Genomic DNA, 23,484 nt, shown 5'->3' on the forward strand with positions numbered 1-23,484 from the left:
TATACTGGAACAGAACCATTATAACAGATAAAACAATACCACATAACAAACCTGACATCATACTCACCAATAAAAAGAAGAAAGTAACACAACTAATCAAAATATCCATACCCAGTACAACAAATATACAGAAGAAAACAGGAGAAAAAATTGAAAAATACATCCAACTGGCTGAGGAAGTCAAGGACATGTGTCATCAGGATAAAGTTGACATTATACCAATTATACTATCAACTACAGGAGTCATACCACACAATATCCACCAGTACATCAATGCAATACAGCTACATCCAAACTTATATATACAACTACAGAAATCTGTAATTATTGATACATGTTCAATTACCCGAAAGTTCCTAAATGCAATATAACACATACCATACAGTTAAAAGGAAGTGATGCTTGATCAAGGTCCGTGCCACTTTCCATTTTTAACCAGACTTAACGTCTGAGAAAGTAAAGAAATAATAATATTGTCATTATTAAATACTTCTCCCTCTGAATTTCATTAAAAAATGGAACATGAAATGTTTCCTTAGGATAAAGTGGCTTGGTTACAAGAATTCCATGATTTCAAAATTTAAAATAATACACGCACCAAATTCTGTTTACATTTCTACATTGGACTTCATTAAATAAAAATATGAAGGTTCTATGTGACAAACATAGCTAATTATCATCTCAGTGACATGACAGCAGTGGTGGTTGAACAGATTGCAACCAAGCCAGCTAAATCTGTCACAGAAACTCACCATTTCTTCTACCGGATGAACTGTTAAAATATAATATTGTGATTAAAGTGAATAGAACCACAATGCAGTGGATTCCTTACATGGACCACATATGTCCATATTGTTCTTTCAAATTAAGCTATTACAGACCAAGAAAGAAAAGAAAAGTATCTTTGAGTCCTTAGAGTTTTCTGAATTGTGCAGGTGGGATTTCTTGTTGCAACATATTCTTCATTTTTGTAATTTAGAGTTTTCATGATTTTAAGATCTAAAATGGTCACAATAGTGCAGTACTGGTACCCACCATAGATACCACACTGTGATATAGTATGAAAATTTCATTAATCAGTCAGCATGTTAGTAAACAGTAAATACTCAATCCAAGGATTAATATGTCCTAGTCTCATCACCCAAATCATAGCTGAATAGAGTACTTCATGTTTAGAGATAGTTTTCAGCCAAGCCTTACCAAGCAGAAAATGTACAGTGCCTACCATTACACGAAGCAGGATCCCTATTGTTACTGGTGTCAGAGAGGTACCTTTTTTAGGTTACAGTCAGGAATCAGGCACCCTGTTGTGAAAGAAGTTAATACAACAGAAGAGCCCCACAAAATTCTTAAGAAAGCACTGTACAGTAAGGTTATTTTATTTCATCACAGTATTAGAAATTGGATATTAAAGTAGAAGAGCTTTTGGTCTGTTTGGAAATTAGAGAGCACTGAAAAGATAGACAACCTGTACCTATCTGAGCACCACATAACCACAGAGTTAGAGTTGTCAAACATAAAAGATTACACTCCAGCTTCTTGCTCATGTAGGAGTAATATTGGAAAAGGAGGAGTTATTTCATACATTAACAGAACAAAAGTTCAAAAAGATTGAGACTAGTAGATTCTGTAGTGATTAGAAGTGTGTGCTCATGAATTAATACTGAAAAATAGTTCACTTATAATTGCAACAAGATATAGATCCCACTGGGAAATTTTGAACAGTTTATGAGGAATTTGGAGTCCTTACTAAATTATCTGTCAGACAGCACCAATCAGTTCAGAGACTGTTGTAGCTTCAATGTAGACTTCCTAAAGGATTTTGTTGATAAAAATGATCTGGGAGCCTTATTTTGATACTAAAAATTGGTGTCACTAATTAACTTTACTACAAATTTCATAAAGAGAGTAAGATTCTAATTGGCAAAGTAACAAATGCTCTCCAATTCACAATTTGTTAGCGTAAATAATACAGTGTCTTACAGTATAGGTACTCCTCAGTGGAAACTGGAATAAATAATGACTTGATGACAAATATTTTTAAGAACATTGTACAAGAGATGACCTGGCACAAAATTTATAAGAAAGCAAATGCTAACATAAAAATTAATCTATGCCATGATAATTTCGTATCAATTGAAAATAGTTTTCCATGTAACTGATCAGAAATAACATTAAACAGTCATGTAACAAAGCATGTATCACTAGAGGGATTAAAGTATGTTGTGAAAGGAAAAGGTAAATGTATCTGTTGGCACCAACAAGTGAAAATTCTGCAGTAATTGCAAATTAGGAAAACTACTTACAATTCCTAAGAAAAAAGTAAAAAAATATCAAAGAACATGCACAATATTACAAAAATCAATAATTCTGACAACAGACTTATATCTACACTGAAGCACCAAAAAAACTGGTATAGGCATGCATATTCAAATGCAGATATATGTAAACAGGCAGAATACAGAACTGCAGTCAGTAGTGCCTATATAAGACAACAAGTGTCTGGCGCAGTTGTTAGATCAGTTGCAGCTGCTACAGTGGCAGGTTATGAAGATTGCTACAATGGCAGGTTATGAAGATTTAAGTGAATTTGAATGTGGTGTTACAGTCGGTGCATGAGCAATGGAACACAGAATCTCTGAGGTATCGATGAGCTGGGGATTTTCCCATAAGACCATTTTACAAGTGTACCATGAATATCAGGAATCCAGTAAAACATCAAATGTCCGACATCGCTGCAGCTGGAAAAAGATCTTGTGAGAATGGGAACAATGACATCTGAAGAGATTAGTTCAACATGACAGAAGTGCAACCATTCCTCAAAATGCTACAGATTTCAGTGCTGGGCCATCAACAAGTGTTAATGTGCAAACCATTCAACAAAACGTCATTGATATGGGCTTTTGGAGCTGGAGACCCACTTGTGTACCTTTGATGATTGCACGACACAAAGCTTTATGCCTCACCTGGGCCTGTCAGCACTGATGTTAGACTGTTGATGACTAGAAACATGTTACCTGGCCAGATGAGTCTCATTTCAAATTGTATTGAGCGGATGGACATGTATGGGTATGGAGAAAACCTCATGAATCCATGGACACTGCATGTCAGCAGAGGACTGTTCAAGTTGATGGTGGCTCTATAATGGTGTGGAGTGTGTGCAGTTGAAGTTATAAAGGACCCCTGATACATCTAGATATGACTCTTGACAGGTGACACATAAGTAAGCATCCTGTCTGATCACCTGCATCCATTTATGTCCATTGTGCGTTCTGGCAGTCTTGAGCAATTCCAGTAGGACAGTGTGACACCCCATGTGTTCAGAAGTACTACAGTGTAGCTCCAGAAACACTCTTCTGATTTTAAACACTTCTGCTGGACACCAAACTCTCCAGAAATGAACATTATTGAGCATATTTTGGATGCCTTGCAACGTGCTGTCCAGAAGAGATCTCCACCCTGTTGTTCTCTTATGGATGTATGGACAGTCCTGGAGGATTCATGGTGTCAATTCCCTCCAGCACTACTTCAGACATTAGTTGAGTCCATGCCATGTCATGTGGTGACACTTCTGCATGCTCGTGGGGATCCTACATGATATTATGCAGGTGTACCAGTTTCTTTGGCTCTTCAGTGTATTTGGACTCTAGTGAAAAGAAGACCACAGAATAGGATAACATCAGTATTGATTACAATGTAAGGACTATAAATAATACGAGGTGTGTTTTTTAAGTAAGTACCATTTCAAAATTTAAAAAACATTATTTTTACATGAAAGCCTGTACCTTAATCTACTTTTCTACATAATTTCCGTCAATATTGAGGCACTTGTCATAACGTTGTACCAGTGTTTGAATACCCTCCTCATAGAAGTCTGCCGCCTGACTTGTTAACCACTGCATCATGTGCACAGTTTTTTGGGACAGAAAAGAAGTATTGCTTGTGAAAATTCTGCCTCATAATGAGACAATCAATACAGCAGCTTACTGTAAGACATTGCATAATCTGTGCCGTTCAACTCAGAACAAAAGACGTGGCAAGTTGAGCAATGGCATCATTTTGCTGCAAGACAATGCCCGTCCATATGTGGCGAATCGGACCAAAGATTTCATCACATCTTTTGGATGGGAAACTCTAGATCATCCTCCATACAGCCCTGAACTTGTGCCCAGTGACTACCATCTGTTCCTGCACTTGAAGAAACACCTGGGCGGTCAGCGTCTTCAAGACGGTGATGAAGTCAAAACAGTGGTGATGCAGTGGTTAACAAGTCAGGCGGCAGACTTCTGTGAGGAGGGTACTCAAATACTGGTACAACGTTATAACAAGTGCCTCAATATTGACGGAAATTATGTAGAAAAGTAGATTAAGGTACAGGCTTTCATGTAAAAATAAAATTATTGAGATATCTTAGCATGTCTTTTTTTAATTTCAAAATGGTACTTACTTAAAAAAACACACCTCATACATCACAGGTTGCAGGTATGTTTAAAATGATTTCTTAAATATAGCAGAAAATATAAGGACAAAGTTTTCAAGAGAAAATTTAAAACATGTTGAAAAAGCAACTCACATAAAATTCTATCCTATAGGTATCTCACCCACTTCTCCTTTTGAAAGTAACGAGATTACATATTCTCTCAGAAATGAAAGGTAATCTGGATTTGATGGTGTTTCCAACAGAAAATTAAAGACTTGTTCCTGTATAATAAGTGCTGTCTTCTCCGAAATATGTAATTTATCATCACCTCAAGGCATTTTCCCAGAGAGATTGAAGTATGCCATTGTTAAACCCTTCTGTAAGAATGGTGATAGGAGAGATGTCAATAACTATCCACCCATTTCATTACTAATATCGTTTTCCAAAATTTTGGAGGGAGTGATGTACTCTAGAATGGTATACCTCTTGTTCAACAATAAGACCCTCACTAAATCACAGTTCAGATTTCAAAAGAGATGCTTAACTGAGAAAGCAACTTACACATTCTCTCACCATATTTCACAAGCAGTAAGTAACAAAGTAGCATGTGTTAGTATTTACTGTGACCTACCAAGGCATTTGACTGTGTGACTCACAATATTTTCCCAGATAAATTGGGTTATAGCCAACCAATGAATGTCATATCTAACCAAATGAATGCAGAAAGTTGTACTTAATAATTTGATCAGTGTAAGAAGGAAGACTCATCTGACTGGTGAGAAATCACTTTTATGGTTCCATGAGTCTAAATCTTAGGTCCACTGTTGTTTCTCATCTATGTGAACAACCTATTTAATATACAGCAAGCCAATTAGCTCTTTTTGTGGATGACACTAGTACTATAATCAATCCATTTATACATACAGCAACAGAAGAAAAGTTGAGTCATGTTGTTAAAAATATTGTTGAGTGTACTCTGTGAATGGTCTCAATCTCAATTTCAGAAAGACAACATAATCAGTTCTACACATATAGAGCTACTACACCAATAATAAATGTATCATATGGTGAGAAAATAATGACTAGGGTGGAAACTTCAAAGATTTTAGGTGTCCTCCATGATGAGAATTAAAACTGGAACTCAGAAAACCAGTTAGTTCAACCATACTTGCACGTCCAATCATTGTAAATTTTGGAGATGAACAAATCAGTAAATTGACATGTTTTGAATATTTTCATTCAGTAATGTCATCTTTTTATTTTTTTATTGTGTCAATAATGTCGTATGGAAAAACATTCAGAGAGTAATTTTTCTTTAAGAAAGAACATTTTCCTTGCTCAAAAAAGTAATGGAAGAACAATATGCTGTGCTCACCCACAATCATCTTATAGACATCTGTTTAAGGGATGGCAGTTTGACTACTGCCTCACAGTATATTTATTCCCTCATGAAATTTGTTGTGAATGTTCCACAGCAGTTCAACAGGAACACTGATATACCCAAGTACCAGACCAGAAGAAAAAATGATGTTCATTACTCCACATTAAGGTTTTCTTTAGCATAAAATAGTTTCACAATGCTACCACAAAATTTTTGATCACCTACCCTCTGATGTAGGTCTGACAGACAGCAGAGTTAAATTTGAAAACAATCTGAAACAGTTTTTCCTTTTACAGAATAATTTACATTTTTGTATTGAGTAACAGATCATGGGTAGGAAGTACTAACACATATCTGTATTTGAAGAGACAATTAAACATCACTAGAACATCCTGTATCATTTCAACAAGGAGCAGACAAGACTCATAGACAATACAACATCTGCACAACATTATTCAAATAATGGTGGTAGTTGTGCATGGCTCAAAGAATTGTTTTTACTAACTTGGGTTGTGCAGTGTGGCTATTACCAATTTTCCTGTTTTATTTTTATTCATTTATCATCTCATGTTCTTTGCAACTATTTGAGCCTAATGTACTTTGTCATGGCATGCTTTGTCATGGCATGTATCCCACATGTACAGTTCACAGGATACCAAAAGACCTTACTTAATAATAACAACAACAACAATAATAATAATAACATAATAATAATAATAATGATAATGAGAGAGAACTGAAATACAAGCAACACAAAAATGCACACAAATCAGTAGGCTGTGCTTCAGTTAATTACATTACATTAGATTTACTTTCATTCCGATTGATCCATAGTGATGAGGTCCTCCAGGATGCAGAACATGTCAGAAAAACAACAATACATGACAAATATTTACAACTAAAACAAATAAGCTAATGTACCATTCCACAGGTCCCAAGTGGAATGATCGTCATTTTTTAATGAACACTATATGAAATAGTCAGTTTACAAATACTAATGCACTGAATTTAAAATAAAAAAGTTTTTTATTTATTTATAAGGTAATAAACATGTAATACAACTACTATAACACTTATTTACAATGAACACATTACTGCACTGAAATGGTGCAGAAGTGAGATTGTACTTGCGCCCGCGCGCGCGCACACACACACACACACACACACACACACACACACACACACACACACACACACACACACATTTACACATTTACAATGAATGCATTACTGCACTGAAATTGTGCAGAAGTTATATTGTATACACAAATCAGTTGGTTTTACTGAGAAATTCGTCAATGGAGTAGGAGTTGGCCACCAATAAATCCTTTAGGCTTCTCTTAAACTGAATTTCATTGGTTGTTAAGCTTTTTATGGCTGTTGGCAAGTTATTGAAAATGTGTGTTCCTGAATAATGCACACCTTTTTGTACAAGACTAAGTGACTTTAAATCCTTGTGAAGATTATTCTTATTTCTTGTATTGATTCCATGAATTGAGCTGTTGGTTTGAAAAAGTGATATATTTTTAATGACAAATTTCATTAAGGAATAAATATATTGGGAAGCAGTAGTTAGTATCCCTAGTTCCCTAAACAGGCTTCTGTAGGATGTTCTTGAGTTCACACCACATATAACTCTTACTGCACGTTTTTGTGCCCAGAAAACTTTAGCTTGGCTTGATGAATTACCCCAAAAAATAATCCCATATGACATTATGGAATGAAAGTAAGCATAGTATGCCAGCTTTTTCATTTTTATATCCCCTATGTCTGACACAATTCACATTGCAAATAGAGATTTGTTAAGATGCTTCATATATGGATACACACATGTGTTATTAATTTGTTTATAGAATGCTATAGTGAACAGTGTGATAAAGAGTTAGATTCCTATTGCAGTGTACCTTACCAAGAACCGATATGTGTCATATACTGAAATAAAATATTCTGTATCTTCTGCATGTTGTTTCTTATTTTTATGTGAATCTCATAGGTGCATATAATGACAGCAGTAAATCTCAGTATTCATATTAAAAGAGAGTGTGATTTACTGTTGTTGATCATAATATGGTTGATATATTAATAACTGTCTGCTTTATCAGCAGTCATTTTTTTCTTATCTTGGACTAAATGAAAGCAGTAAGTGTTTAGCCCATATATGTGATAAGATACACACACTTACATACAAAGTCATTGTTTCAGCTTGTCATTTAGGTTCTGAATTTCCTTGTGACATGTACCATACCTCACAATAATGCGTGCTGCTCTTTGCAGTAATTCATGTGTGAACAAATTGTGCACACAGTATACTGGTGGTGGCAGATATGTTGTCAGAGCAGTGGTACTGTTTGTCTGCACACTGGTTGTCATCTTGCAGGTCTGTTTCCTGCACTTTTTATATAGTAGTTTCATGGTAAAAAAAAGTTTAGTGTAAATTTTACTAATTACTACATGTCTTAACAAGGATAATGAATAGATATTAGATTGAAAATTTAGCACATATAGCTGTTAAAATGTTTAACAAGAAATATGCAGTGGCTGTATAGGTTTATGTGGAACATATTATATATTGTCCTGTCTACTCTCCATCATTGGATTTTATCATACACAACCTGGACTGCATTTGTATGCTTCTATTTGATAGGTAATTTCTAGAAGCATTCACTCTGATCAAAGCAGTATCTGTCCATTTCCTGTGGTTAACAATGAGCGTACTTGGCCTTTTTCTAAAGTAGGTCATTTTGAAATGACAAGCTGCAGAATAAACGTGGTCCCAGTTGAGACATGTACTAGCACAGAAAAACACTACAGCTTGGCGATGAACATGGAAACAAGAAATGGTTCCCAGCCAGTAATTGAAAACATTGGCTACCCAAGAAGATGGATATTTTCCCAAAAGCATTTACATCTACATATATATTCTTCATAATCTGCTTTATGGTTTGTGGCAGAGGTTTCTTATGCTACCACTATCATTTCACCCCTCTCTGTTTCTTAGACATTAAAAATAAATACTATCAATACATAATCAAATATAGATGCATTAGACATTTGTGACAGTCATAGTATTTACCACCAATAGTCCAGTTAATAATGTAGGAACACTGAAGAAAATACAAAAATAAGATTGTTCAAAATGCGTTATTCTTCCATTACTGACAGTATTACAGTAGATCATTAAAGTTTTATGCTAATTTGAAAGAAATCTCCCTCAAGCTACTAAGTCACATAAATAACTTAAGGAGTTAAGGTAACAACTCACTAAGTAATTGAGGTCCTGAATCTTTGTTAGGCACATATGTGTTTCACGATCGGGAACAAAAACTATTAATGAGTAAATGTGCTAGGAAGTGAGTGTAAGAATCCCAAGATGCTTAAAAAGGGTTTTGCAAAAGATACAGTTATCTAGTTTACACAATATTCTTACTGCTGAAGAAACATGTTATTTACATTATGTGCAATTCCCCAGAATAATAATAATAATATATGACGGTAGTATCTGTTCCCGAAAGAACAGTTACCGTGGATGACCATGCAGCTTTGCTAGAAATGAAATGATAATTAAATGGACACCCTAGCTGCAAGCAGGCGTTGATACACTTCATTGGGGACATGTTGAAAATGTGTGCCCCGACCGGGACTCGAACCCTGGATCTCCTGCTTACATGGCAGACGCTCTATCCAACTGAGCCACCGCGGGCACAGAGGATAGTGTGTCTGCAGGGACTTATCCCTTAAATATAGTTAAAATATGGGTTCCTGGCCTTTGACCTTCTTGTGCGAACGCACACGCTATGCCCGAACTCGTACGGGACTTGATAGATTAATCTGCCACGAGTAATGAGTATGATGGGCAAACATCTATTAGGCGCACTACGAATGTAGTGTTGTGGGCATGTTGGGAATGTGGATCTCACGGGGAGCGTGCAAGGGATAAGTCCCTGCAGACGCACTATCCTCTGTGCCCGCGGTGGCTCAGTTGGATAGAGCGTCTGCCATGTAAGCAGGAGATCCTGGGTTCGAGTCCCGGTCGGGGCACACATTTTCAACATGTCCCCAATGAAGTGTATCAACGCCTGCTTGCAGCTAGGGTGTCCATTTAATTATCATTTCAATAATAATAATCTTTATTTGTCCATAATAAATTTGCAGTTGTGGATATCATAATTTTTTAAAAAATATTTACAATGATCCTATCTCATAAATGTAATCAATATATACAAGTTGCTCTTAGATAGTATTATATAAATATTTATCACTACTAATATGCTCTAATGAACAAAAATATTAATGGAGTCTAGAAATCTTTTAATTAAAAACTACTTTAAATTTCCCTTAAAAACATTTCCTTAGTGTTGCTTGGTTTTATTTGGCAGTTGTCTTCTACCAGCAAGTGGACTACGATTTGTAGCTCTTTTATTATTCAGTATCCAGTGATAATCACACTGGTTCACGTTTTGTAATTATGAATTAATTCTTCATTCTCTTGTAGAAGCATAATTGTCTGAAGGACATAGAAAGAGCAAACAACCACTAAGTTATACTTGATGAAGTACTGCTACAGGACTGGCATTTACTTATATTAGCAATTATTCAAACTGCTTTCTTCTGAAGCTTTAATATCCTATCCATGTTGACCGAGGGTGCACTGCTACAATATTCATTTGCTTATTGCACATACAAATGACTTAAACCATAGCATATTTGTATAAGAAGAGGAGAAGTTATTATATTTGCAAGGTGGTTTAAAAACTAAATGTTGCAGCTATTTTTTATGTATGTAGCTGTCATGCTCTTTCCACTTAAAATGTTCATCAACCACAATACCTAAAAATTTGTATGTATTGGATGTTTCAGCCATAGATAGTAACGCAGTTTTTATATCCTCTGGAGAATGGTTATAATTTAAGAACAACTTCACCAATACAGTCTTGTTCTTACTGAAAGTAAGTTTATTCATTGGTTAGATATTCTGTGATCATATCAAATTTCTATTTATTGTTTTGTGATACTAGCTGTTCAGTACAGCCCCAGATAATAAGGATTATGGTCAACCTACTTCTCTAGCTTATGAGTTATGTGACTGTGTTGTGTCATAAAACTATAAGCATGAGAAACGAAAATTTCCCAATAATTGTTCCCTGTGGGACTCTATATTTGAGAGCCTAAAATGTTGATTTTACTGTTAGGATCTTACTTTCATTCTTATAATGTAGTTTAGTGGATTGTCTTCTATTTCAGAGACAAGAACTCAAGAAATTTAGTGGCTCCTCTCTTACAATGTAAGTTTCCAAATTTGATAGAAGTGCTGCATGATTCACAGTTTCAAAGGTCTTAACAAATCTAGAAAAGTCCCATTGGCTTTGTTTCCCGTATTCAGCCTTTTTAGCAGTTCACACAAAATGTTACTGCTGTTATTGTGGATTTCCCTTTTTGGAACCCTTGCTCTGAGTTGTTTAGTTGGTTGTATTTATAGAAGGAAGATTAAGTTTTCTCTAAAATTATTCTTAAAAGTAGACTGCCAAACACTGAAGTTAACAATTCTGGCCTGTAAACATTTATGTCAATTGTTGTTGCTCCCTTTTTATACACTGGTTGTATCTCAATGATTTTTAAAGGTCAAGAAATGTCCCCTGGCCAACTGAAATGTTTATTAAATGTGTTAAGTGGTTTTACTGATTCATTTCTGCATTCTTTAAGTAATGTGGACAATATGTCATCCCAAACACAAGGTGTTTTTATTTTGAGTTTTGACATTATTTTCATTACCCTGCATTCTATTACTCTCTGTGAGAAAAATTAGTTTATTTATACTGTTGATTAATCAGTTTGTTATCTGCATTCATTACAAAAATGCTCTATGGAGGCCTCAAACACTGTTTGTGGCTCAATCTCCAACATTTGCATTTTCTCCCAAGGTCAACACAATGAGAGATGCTTACGGGGACACAACATGCTGAACTGAACTTTCTGATTAGTATATCTATGTGTTGACTCTACTTTAACTTGTTATCCAATTGGACTTAAAGAAATTTTACATAGTGTGTTTCATTTAGTGTATGACCATTGAGGTCTTCTTCCAGAGCTAGCAGATTTGCTGGTTTAAAATTGCATAATATGATCATAGCGAGATTAAGATTCAAATAACTCATTGTGAATCGCTTGTAGGCCTGTTCAGCCATGTTCTGACCTGCCTGTTAGGATTGAGCTTGGGTCTTTGATTGCTAATATCATCAACAAACATTAAAATTTTTCAGTCACCTTTCAGAATCATAGGAAGATAATTTATGTTGATTGGAAACAACACTGGATCCTAGGCCTTTCCTTGTGACATTCAACATTTATATTTCCCTAACCTGAGGTTAGTCTCATGCCTGCAACACACCCCGTTAATGAGTGCATATGCTTTCTGTTAAGAAGGAATGGTGTTAATGCCATAAGACTTTAGTTTGCAAAGTAGAATTTTGGGATCCACACAGTCTAAGGCTTTAACAAGGATACATAATATACCAACATTGTGTTGAGTGGATTAAGCATTTCTTGGCAGGGATGACAGGGCTTATTTTCTCGCATGGAGAGTCATCAGCAGATGTAAAAATAATTTCAAGTATACCCCAGAGAAGTTGGGACCCTTGCTGTTCATGTTTTATATTAATGACCTGACAGACATTATTAATAGCAATGTCAGACTTTTCATAGAAGAAATGGTGATCTACAGTGAAATGCTGCCTGAAAAAACCCGCATGCACAAATATTCAGTCAGGTGTTGATAAGATTTCAAATTGGTCCAAAGATTAGCATTTTTTTTTAAATGTTCAGAAATATAAAAATGCACTTCACAGAATAAAAAAAAAAAAAACAGTATCCTATGACTACAATGTTAATGACAAACAATTAGAATTGGCCAACTCATACAAATACCTAAGTGTAACAATGCGAAGATACATGAACTGGGACAATGGCATAGGCTCAGTTGTGGGTAAAACAGGTGGCGGATTCTGGTTCATAGACATAATTCTAGGGAAATGCAATCAGTCTCTAAAGGAGATTGCTTACAAAACACTTGTGCGGTCCATGCTGAAATATTGGTCAAATGTGTGGGATCCATACCACATAGAACTAATGAGCAGCACAAATGGTCACAGGTTTATTCAGCTCACAAGGAAGTGTCATGGAGATGCTGAAGAAACTAAAGTGGCAAAGACTTCAAGGCAGATGAAAGCCACTTACGAAGTTTCAAGAACCAGCTTTAAATGATGACTCTAAGAATATACTACAATCCTCTGCACATTGCTCCCATAGGGATTGCAAGGACAAAATTAGATTAATTTCAGGGTGCACTAAGAACTGGTACAATGCAATGTACCCTCTGCCATGCACCTCACAGTGGTTTGCAGATTATGGCTGTAGATATAGATATAGATGTAGAAAATAATTTTTGTTTGGCTCTGTTAGTGTTTCATTACAGAAGTATTATGTTGCTTTCTCTGTGTAGACTCTTTGAGGAAAGTCGAACTGAGAAGTAGTAACAAATTCTACACAGTTAAATGACTTAGTGTTGTATCATCTGTAATTACAGGTGGTTTGTTTAGCTCCATTTCTGTAGTTGGGGGTTACTGCAGCACATTTAAGTCTGTCAGGAAATATGCCCTCAATGATTACAGATTTTTGCAATCTTACAAAACTTTTAAGGAGCATTTCATAACTTTTACTAAAAAGATCATGTTCAGTATATGATGCCATGTTGCAAAATAGAGTTGTCACATACTGCGGGTACATTGCAAGTGTTATGTCTGGCTTTGCACTGGAATCAACACAGTGGAGGCAAGCTCAAGTCCTTGCATACACTCGGAGCTGTGATGGACTCTGGCAAGTGGTGTATTGGTTCCAGCTGGACTAGAGTATTTCAGAGTGGCCTTGGAAGGAGGTTACACCATTTAACACATTGGACTGCTGTACTAGTAGTATTTGCTCATAGAGCTATGTACAAACACAAAGTGGAAAGTTGCAAAGTCACAATAGATCATCGACTGACAGTTACAACTGTTCTAATTCGGTACTATCACCTGGCTATTGCAGTCTGTGGATGATTATGAGATTTATCCTGAAGTGCTCTTTTTTTGTCAAACTGGCAGAACAGTCAGTGTAGGAGTTCTAGAAATGCAAGAGTGCCCACCAGCAGTGCATCTATGGTAGTATTGTGAGGATATTTCTTACTATAAAAATCATTTCATAATAATGCTGTAGTGTGGGTCCCTTTTGCATTGTCCTGAAGTATTCACAGCTCTGGGAACAGATTCTGCTGACACACCATTTTAGAGTGCTGAATGGCACAATGATTTTTTTAACTTCCTTCCAAGGCCACTTCTAACTTGTCTACATTGGCAGTGTACTGCTCGCAAGAGTCCGAGGCACTGCCCTCAGCGTAGTGGTGATTGGAGACTGCCTCTTTGATAATGGTTGCTGCACTACATCAGTCAAAATGTTGGTATTGCATGTGACTCTAAATGATGAAAAGTGTGAAGTCATCCACATAAGTACTAAAAGGAATCTATTAAATTTTGCTTACACAATAAAGCACACAAATCTAAAGGCTGTAAATTGAACTAAATACTTAGGAATTACAGTTACAAATAACTTAAACTCAAATGATTCCAGAATGAGATTTTCACTCTGCAGTGGAGTGTGCGCTGATATGAAACTTCCTGGCAGATTAAAACTGTGTGCCGGACCGAGACTCGAACTCGGGACCTTTGCCTTTCGCAGGCAAGTGCTCTACCAACTGAGCTACCCAAGCACGACTCACGCCCCGTCCTCACAGCTTTACTTCTGCCAGTACCTCGTCTCCTACCTTCCAAACTTTACAGAAGCTCTCGTGCTTGGGTAGCTCAGTTGGTAGAGCACTTGCCCGCGAAAGGCAAAGGTCCCGAGTTCGAGTCTCGGTCTGGCACACAGTTTTAATCTGCCAGGAAGTTTCTTAGACTCAAATGTCTTCGGGAAAGCAAACCAGAAACTGCAATTTACTGGCAGAACACTTAGAAAAAGATACAGGTCTACTAAAGAGATTCCCTACAGAACCCTTGTCCATCCTTTTCTGGAGTACTGTTGCGTGGTATGGGATCACATCACATTGTATTGACGGAGGACATAAAAAAAGCTCAAAGAAAGGCAGCTCATTTTGTATTATTGTGGAACAGGGGAGAGTGTCCCACAGTTATGATATGCGAATTAGGGTGGAAGTCATTAAAACAAATGCGTTTTTCATTGTGGTAGGATCTTTTCATGAAATTTAAATCACCAACTTTCTCTTCAGAGTGACAAAATATTCTGCTGGCGCCCACCTACATAGGGAGAAATAATCATCATAACACAATAAGAGAAATCAGAGCACACACAGAAACATTTAGGTGTTTGAGAGTGGAATGTTAGATAAATAGCTTGAAGCTGGTTCAATGAACCTCTGCCAGGCCCTTAATTGTGAATTGCAGAATAATCATGTAAACATATAGAGGGTATGTTATGTCCATCATAAAATCTTGACAATCAAAAAATTGTAATGACTATGATGAAATAACAGAAAAGTTAATAAGCCAGTATTCTTCTGAATTCAGTAAGTTATTTGTGTAACCAGTCAATTATCTACATCTACATCTACATACATACTCCCCAATCCACCATACGGTGATTGGCGGAGGGTACCTCGCATCACAACTAGCATCTTCTCTCCCTGTTCCACTCCCAAACAGAACGAGGGAAAAATGACTGCCTATATGCCTCTGTACGAGCCCTAATCTCTCTTATCTTATCTTTGTGGTCTTTCCGCGAAATATAAGTTGGCGGCAGTAAAATTGTACTGCAGTCACCCTCAATGCTGGTTCTCTAAATTTCCTCAGTAGCGATTCATGAAAAGAATGCCTCCTTTCCTCTAGAGACTCCCACCCGAGTTCCTGAAGCATTTCCGTAACACTCGCGTGATGATCAAACCTAGCAGTAACAAATCTAGCAGCCCACCTCTGAATTGCTTCTATGTCCTCGCTCAATCCGACCTGATAGGGATCCCAAGTGCTCAAGCAGTACTCAAGAATAGGTCTCCTTTACAGATGAACCACATCTTCCCAAAATTCTACCAAAGACGACTATTTGCCTTCCCCACAACTTGCTTGTCCCACTTCATATCATTCTGCAATGTTGCGCCCAAATATTTAATCGATGTGACAGTGTCAAGCGCTACACTACTAATGGAGTATTCAAACATTACGGGATTCTTTTTCCTATTCATCTGCATTAATTTACATTTATCTGTATTTAGAGTTAGCTGCCATTCTTTACACCAATCACAAATCCTGTCCAAGTCATCTTGTATCTTCCTACAGTCACTCAATGAGGACACCTTCCCATGCACCACAGCATCATCAGCAAACAGTCACACATTGCTATCCACCCTATCCAAAAGATCATTTATGTAGATAGAAAACAACAGCGGACCTACCACACTTCCCTGGGGCACTCCAGATGATACCCTCACCTCAGATGAACACTCACTATCGAGGACAACATACTGGGTTCTATTACTGAAGAAGTCTTCAAGCCACTCACATATTTGGGAACCAATCCCATATGCTCGTACTTTAGTTATGAGTCTGCAGTGGCGCACTGAGTCGAACGCTTTCCGGAAGTCAAGGAATATGGCATCCGTCTGATACCCTTCATCCATGGTTCGCAAGATATCATGTGAAAAAAGGGCGAGTTGCGTTTCGCAGGAGCGATGCTTTCTAAAGCCATGCTGATGCATGGACAGCAACTTCTCTATCTCAAGGAAATTCATTATATTCAAACTGAGAATATGTTCGAGAATCCTACAACAAACCGATGTTAAGGATATTGGTCTGTAATTTTGAGGATCCGTCCTTCAACCTTTCTTATATACAGGCGTCACCTGCGCTTTTTTCCAGTTGCTCGGGACTTTACGTTGGGCAAGAGATTCGCGATAAATGCAAGCTAAGTAAGGAGCCAATGCAATAGAGTACTGTCTGTAAAACAGAATTGGAATCCCATCAGGAACTTGCAATTTATTTATTTTCAACCCATTCAGCTGCTTCACAACCCCAGGGATGTCTACCAATATGTCCTCCATACGGGAATCTGTACGAGACTCAAACGACGGTATGTTTTTATGATCCTCCTGCGTGAAAGATTTCTCAAATGCTAAACTTAAAATTTCAGCTTTCGTTTCGCTGTCTTCCATTACCAGGCCAGACTGATCTGTGAGTGACTGGATGGAAGCCTTCAACCCGCTTACCGATTTTACATAAGTCTAGAATTTCCTTGGGTTTTCAGCAAGATCTTTTGCTAAGGTATGATGGTGGTAGTGGTTGTATGCTTCGCACATCGCTCTTTTTACAGCAGCACGAATCTCTACTAACTTTTGCCTGTCCTCATTCTTCCGATCTTTCTTGTACCGCGAGTGCAACTATCTTTGCTTCCTGAGCATTCTCCGAATTGCGCTGTTAAACCACGGTGGGTCTTTTCCATCCATAACCCACTTTTTCGGCACATACTTCTCCAATTCGTGATTTACAATGTGTTTAAAATTTGCCCATAATTCTTCCACGTCCATCGTACTGGAAGTAAATGAAGTCGATTCATTTACTAAGTGGGATGCTAACAACTGCTTATCTGCTCTTTCTAGTAAGAATACTCTCCTAGCCTTCTTGACCGACTTTTTAACTTTCGTAACCATAGTCGTAATGACAACATCATGATCACTAATCCCTGTCTCAACACTGACACTGTCAATGAGGTCTGGTCTGTTCATGGCTACCAGATCTAAAATATTTCCATTACGCATTGGCTGTCGATTTAGCTGCTCAAAACAGTTTTCGGATAATGTGTTCAAAAGTAATTCACACAACAGCTTGTCTGTACCACCTGTAATGAATCCATAGACATCCCAGTCTATACTAGGTAGGTTCAAGTCGCCTCCGACTAATATAGCATGATCCGGGTACTTCTGCGATACAGAGTGTAGACTCCCTTTGAATGATTCTAGAACTGTCACGGTGGAACCTGGTGGCCGGTAATAACACCCAACAATTAACTTTATTTCTCGAAGCCCTGTTAAACATGTCCAGAGAGCTTCACAATCACACTTTACTTCGACCTCAGTAGACACAATATTTTTATCAACTGCAATGAAGACACCACCTCCTACGGTGTCTAACCTGTCTTTCCGATACACGTTCCAACCCTCACTAAATATTTCAGAACTTCCTATCTCAGGGTTCAGCCAGGTCTCAGTCCCGAGAATAATTTGCACGCCACACGCTTGCTGGAGGGCATTAAATTCAGGAACTTTATTCCGAACACTGAAAATTTACTGCTAATATCTTGATAGCTGAAGTGTGTTTACACTGAGTGCGTCCTGATTTCCCTGCCTGCATGTTGACTGGTGAGTGTTCATCAGGACACCTCGCACTACTGCCTAGCCTAAAAACCCTCATGTGCATGCCACAAGTACTCTGCTACCCAAGTAGCCGCTTCCTTTGTGTAGTGCAATCCTGATCTATCTAGGGGCATCCTACAATTCCCCACCCAATAGCGCAAGTCTAGAAATCTGCAGCCAAGACCGTCACAGAGTCGACGAAGCCTCTAGTTGAGATCCTCCACTCGGCTTCAAACCAAAGGACCCCGATCTACTCTGGGAACGATGCTGCAAATAGAGAGCTCTACTTGCACCCTGCGTGCGAGGCCAGTGGTCTTCACCAAATCCGCCAGCCGCCTGTATGAACTGAGGATCGCCTCAGAACCCAAGCAACAGGCATCATTGGTGCCGATGTGAGCAACTACTTGCAATTGACTGCATCCCGTACACTCGATAACCGCAGGCAAGGCCGCCTCCACATCTTGGATGAGGCCCCCCTGCAGACAAACCTAGTGCACATTGGAATTCTTTCCAGCCCTGTACGCTATTTCCCTAAGGAGCTCCATCACCTGCCTAACATTGGAGCTCCCAATAACCAGCAAGCCTTTGCCCCCGTGTGCCTGCTTGGGCCCTGCTGAAGGAGAGGCCACCAGCCCACTGACAGGAACGGACGAGGCCAGCCAGCCAGCCTCCACATTGACCCTCCGCCTCGAGCGACGCGAACGCATTGCAGTCCGCCACTCACCCTGAGGTGAGGGCGGCCCCAACGCGCCGGCTACACACTAGAAGGTCCCTCGGCGGCTGATTCAGCGGATGCAGCAAGCGACACCTGGGGTGTCTCAAGTGACACTCCAGACCCTCCGCCGTCACTGCACCTCGAGGCAGCAGCCTAAAGGCGGCTGACCGTGGCCAACAGCATGCTCAGCTGCTCGCGAACTGCGGCCAGTTCCTCCTGTGCCCGCACACAGCACGCACACACACCCTATCCATCCTACTGCTAATATCTGGACATATAGCGTTGCGACAAATAAAACATCAATATGTGACTGCACAGTTGTGTCACCAGCGCCAGATTGAGTTGGAACATTTCCCAGCTGGCTGAAATATCATGAATTTAAGCAGCTCTATAAAAAAGGAAACAAATAAGTATCCCCAGACTTCCATCCGATATCACTTTTTTCAGCATTTTTTTAAATTAGATAACTTAATATACAAGCATCTTCTTAACCACATGACTATAAATAATATGTTGTTACAGTTACAATGTAGATTTCTAAACAGTTTCACTGTTGAGGGCACTGTTTACAAATACAGCTGGTATGTATTTAATTCATTAGATAACTAATTACAGGATACTGGAATATTCTGTTGTCTGTCAACAGTATTTGACTAAGTAAATAACACTATGATTTTAGATAAATTGATTATTACAGTATAACTGGGAATCATTGAAATCATATCTCTCTAGCAGGAAACAATGGTTTCAATAGAGAATGATCCTGTATTTTGCTATTGGTCATTGTCCATTCAGGAAATAATTAATTACATGTGGTGTTCATAATATTTCATCTTGATGCCCTTATTTTTTCTTGTGTATATTAATGACTTTCCATCAGTAACATTACCACACGTCAAGGTTTTTTTTTTTTGCTGATGACATAAACATCCAAATACATAGCAAATCAAGTATAGTTATAGAAAGATTGATTAATAAAATTTTCTTGGATCTTAATAAATGTTTTTAGCTGATTATTTGTAATTATATTTTTAAAAGACCCATTATATGCTGTTGAGAACTTGTTATAGGTTTTACCAGAGTATGTGTCTAAAATATAATAAGAAACTAATAGAAGAGCTTGACAGTGTTAAATTCTTGGGATTACAACTTAGTAATCAATTGAATTGAGTGAAGAATACCAAAGAACCATTGCAGCCAATAACCAAACTTTTATTTGCACTGTGGATGTTGTCAGACATAGATGATACAGAAATAAAAAAGATAGCATTACTTCATTGCATTTCATAATGTGCCTGTCCCACTCCCACCACACACCTTGTTTGTTACCATTGATGACATCTCCTGCTATAACAGCATCTCCATGTACATGTTCTGTCAGCTGTTGGACATTTTGTGAGTCAATGCCCACTTGATTCCAAACCTACGACATCCTTCCTGCTCACTTTACTCAATTTTATACTTACCAACAACTACTTCACCTTTGAAGGGCAAACGTACAAATAGATCAGGGATGCAGCCATGGGATTTAGGATGGCTCCTGCCACCCTTTCTATGGGCCACTTGGAGGGGGCTTTCCTGGGACCCATAAAACTTCAGCCTCTAGTTTGGTTTAGATACATTGATAATATCTGTGCCATATGGACTCATGGTGAGGCTGACATGTTAAAATTCCTGGAATCTCTAAATAAATTCTCCCAATTAAATTTCATGTGGTCCTATTCTGAATCCCATGCCACTTTCCTCAATGTTGATATCATCCTCACTGAATAAAAGCTAGGCTTCCGTCCAGATTAAACTTACTAACAAACAACAGTACTTACTTTTTTATTGTTGCCATCCTTTCCTTGTGAAACATTCCCTCCCATACAGCCTTGGCATTTGAGGCAAACATATTTGTTCTAATGCACTCTTTACAGCAATAAACCATTATTCTAACCTCAGCCTTCACTGGATGTAATTACCCCACCAGCCTAGTTCAAAAGCAGATTTCCCAAGTCACCACATCCAACCCTAGAACTGCTTATTCCTTAAAAAAAAAAAAAAAAAAAAAAAAAAAAAAAAAACTTTGGAGCACATCACTTGTCAATCAGTATTATCCTGGCCTGGAATGTATTAATCAGCTACTTTAACAAGGCAATAACTTCCTAAAATTGTGCCCTGAAATGAGATCCATTCTGTCTGAGATTTTGTCCACCACACCTAGAGTAGCTTTTTGTCACCCTCCTAATCTCCTCAATATTCTTGTCAGACCCTATGCTTCTTCTGCACCCATCTCCCTGTCATATTAATCCTACTCCTGTGACCAAACCCGCTACAAAATTTGCCCAATGAACCCTCCTTCCACCAACTATACCAGACCCGTAACTGGAAAAACATATGCTATCAAAGGGAGAGCCGTTTGTGAAATGACACCTGTCACATACCAGGTGTTATGTAAACACTGTTTGGCCTTTTACATTGGCATGACTACCAGCAAGTTATTGGGTAGGATGAATGGGCATAGGCAGGGGGTGTATACTGGCAAGACACAATATCATATTGCAGAGCACAGTTGTGACCTTGGCACCTGTTTCACCACATGTGCCATCTGTATTCTTCCCCTAGACATCAATTTCTCAGAACTCTGCAGGTGGGAACTAGTGCTACAACATTTCCTCGGTTGTTGCCACCCACTGGGCCTTAATTTACTTTAATTTCTTCTGTCTCAGAATTTCTTCACGTTAACTCCTCCATTCTTCATTTTGTTTTAGTTTTCTACATCTTCCATTTTATTTTTCGCCATCCTCCTCCCATCTCTGTTACAAACAATGCACTTAGCTTTTCACTCTTGTTAACTCATGCACGATGTTTTAGCATCAATCTGTCCTGCATACCACCTTCCACCTTTAAGCTCTCAGCTTTCAAATCTTGTCCTGTGCAGTCCCCAACAATCAGTCTTGCCTCCTCATCCCGTCTGGTAAGTTTCCCGTTCCCCAGGGTTCTGGGTGACTCTTCCAAATTCTACACCTTTTCCTAAACTTCTCCAGTTCCTTTCCCTTCACCCCTCTTCCTTCCTCTTCAATCCTTCTGCCAGAAGAAGGAGGCACTGGCTACAAAAGCTTTCATAAGTAAAACCTTTTTTGTACGTGTGTTCTCCTGCCGCTTCTTGGTGTGTAGATTTTTTATCTATCCAATTAAGTTATTTGCCAAAAATTGATTATTTTCATTGTTATAATGTTATGAGGGATCATAGGGATGATTTAATTCATGAAGCTGTGCTAAAGCTGTCTAAGTTTAAAAGCAAGTAGTACAAATTGTTTTTGGTGTGAACTCACGATTGTCTTGTAGAGGACTGTTCAAGGATCTGTCAGTACTAACTACTACTTTCCAGCTTATGTATTCCATAATGAAATTTCTCATAAATAATATACATTAGCTGACAAAAAAAGTTAAACACACAGGAAGGGAGGAGGAAATAGAATGAAACTTCATGGGATGAAAGGCCATTGTAAGGTATCTTTTCCTTACAGTGATCTTTATTTTTAGATGTGGAGTGCAAGTAGTTGGCACACAGTTGCCATGAATAGTCATCATACCAAAAGCTATTGTCAGAAGTTGAAGCAGGAACATTTACATAAATAGGCCCAAGTGTGTGTGTTTGTATTCTTTTGTGATAAAGAAGCCGTTTCAGTATAATGATAGTTCTTTGACATGACTATGGTGTGTGAAAAGTTATTTATCTTTCCAAATGATCAACACATTGAGTGGCTAGTATGTTACTACTGGGTATTCACTATTCCCCGCCCCCCTCCCCCCCACCCTGTGCTCCCAAATGCACCATACCTATTGCTGAACAGAGAGGCACCATAGTGAACAATGCAGTTGGAATGAAATGGTGGAATTTCACATGGTAACTGAACAAACAAAATGTATTCACAAAAGTGAAATGACAGAAGAAACTACAACAATGACAGGGAGCAGCCTTCAGCATCATAGTACACATCACACCGCATAGCTGTAACAGTGCAAGATCATGAAAAGTAACTGTTGTATGAACCAAGACAGTAGTTTGCCTAACATTGCCACCATAGGGCATTTGTGCAGAACTATCAAGTTTTTGTGTTCCTTGGGGTGTGGAACAACATGTGACAGTTGGGAATGAAGTGTATTACAACTGTATTTTATATTTATATTCAAGCTAAGAAGGCGATTGTTCAGCTAGTACCAGTGGTGGTTCATGCAAAATTCGACAAATGTTCTACAATAAGGTGCCGTATAGCTTTTTGACTTACAATGGTAGTAATCATAGCTATGGTGAATATATTAATTTTAATTATATAAATAGAACTGTTTGAGTGTATTTAAATATTATAATCAATTTTTAACATTACGAGGAATAAAATAATAGAAAAAATTATGGTAACAGCAGGATTCAAACATAGGCCATCAAATTGCTAGTTTGCAAGTCTGCACTCTTAAGCACTCACCTGCCATGCCTGTTGACATCTGTTGTATGAATTTTCCTCATACTATACGCATAAATC

General features: G+C 38.1%; 2 non-coding genes across 2 annotated transcripts; one reads left to right on the forward strand and one right to left on the reverse strand.

Annotated features, from left to right (window-relative positions):
- Positions 1-9,427: 9,427 nt before the first annotated feature.
- Trnat-ugu (transfer RNA threonine (anticodon UGU)) lies at positions 9,428-9,502 on the reverse strand. The gene has a single exon. It is a non-coding gene; the product is annotated as a tRNA-Thr (tRNA).
- Positions 9,503-9,764: 262 nt separating this feature from the next.
- On the forward strand, positions 9,765-9,839 carry Trnat-ugu (transfer RNA threonine (anticodon UGU)). The gene has a single exon. It is a non-coding gene; the product is annotated as a tRNA-Thr (tRNA).
- The last annotated feature ends 13,645 nt before the right edge of the window (positions 9,840-23,484 follow it).

The sequence above is a fragment of the Schistocerca serialis genome, chromosome 4 (genome assembly GCF_023864345.2).
Source record: "Schistocerca serialis cubense isolate TAMUIC-IGC-003099 chromosome 4, iqSchSeri2.2, whole genome shotgun sequence".
Lineage (NCBI taxonomy): Eukaryota > Metazoa > Arthropoda > Insecta > Orthoptera > Acrididae > Schistocerca > Schistocerca serialis.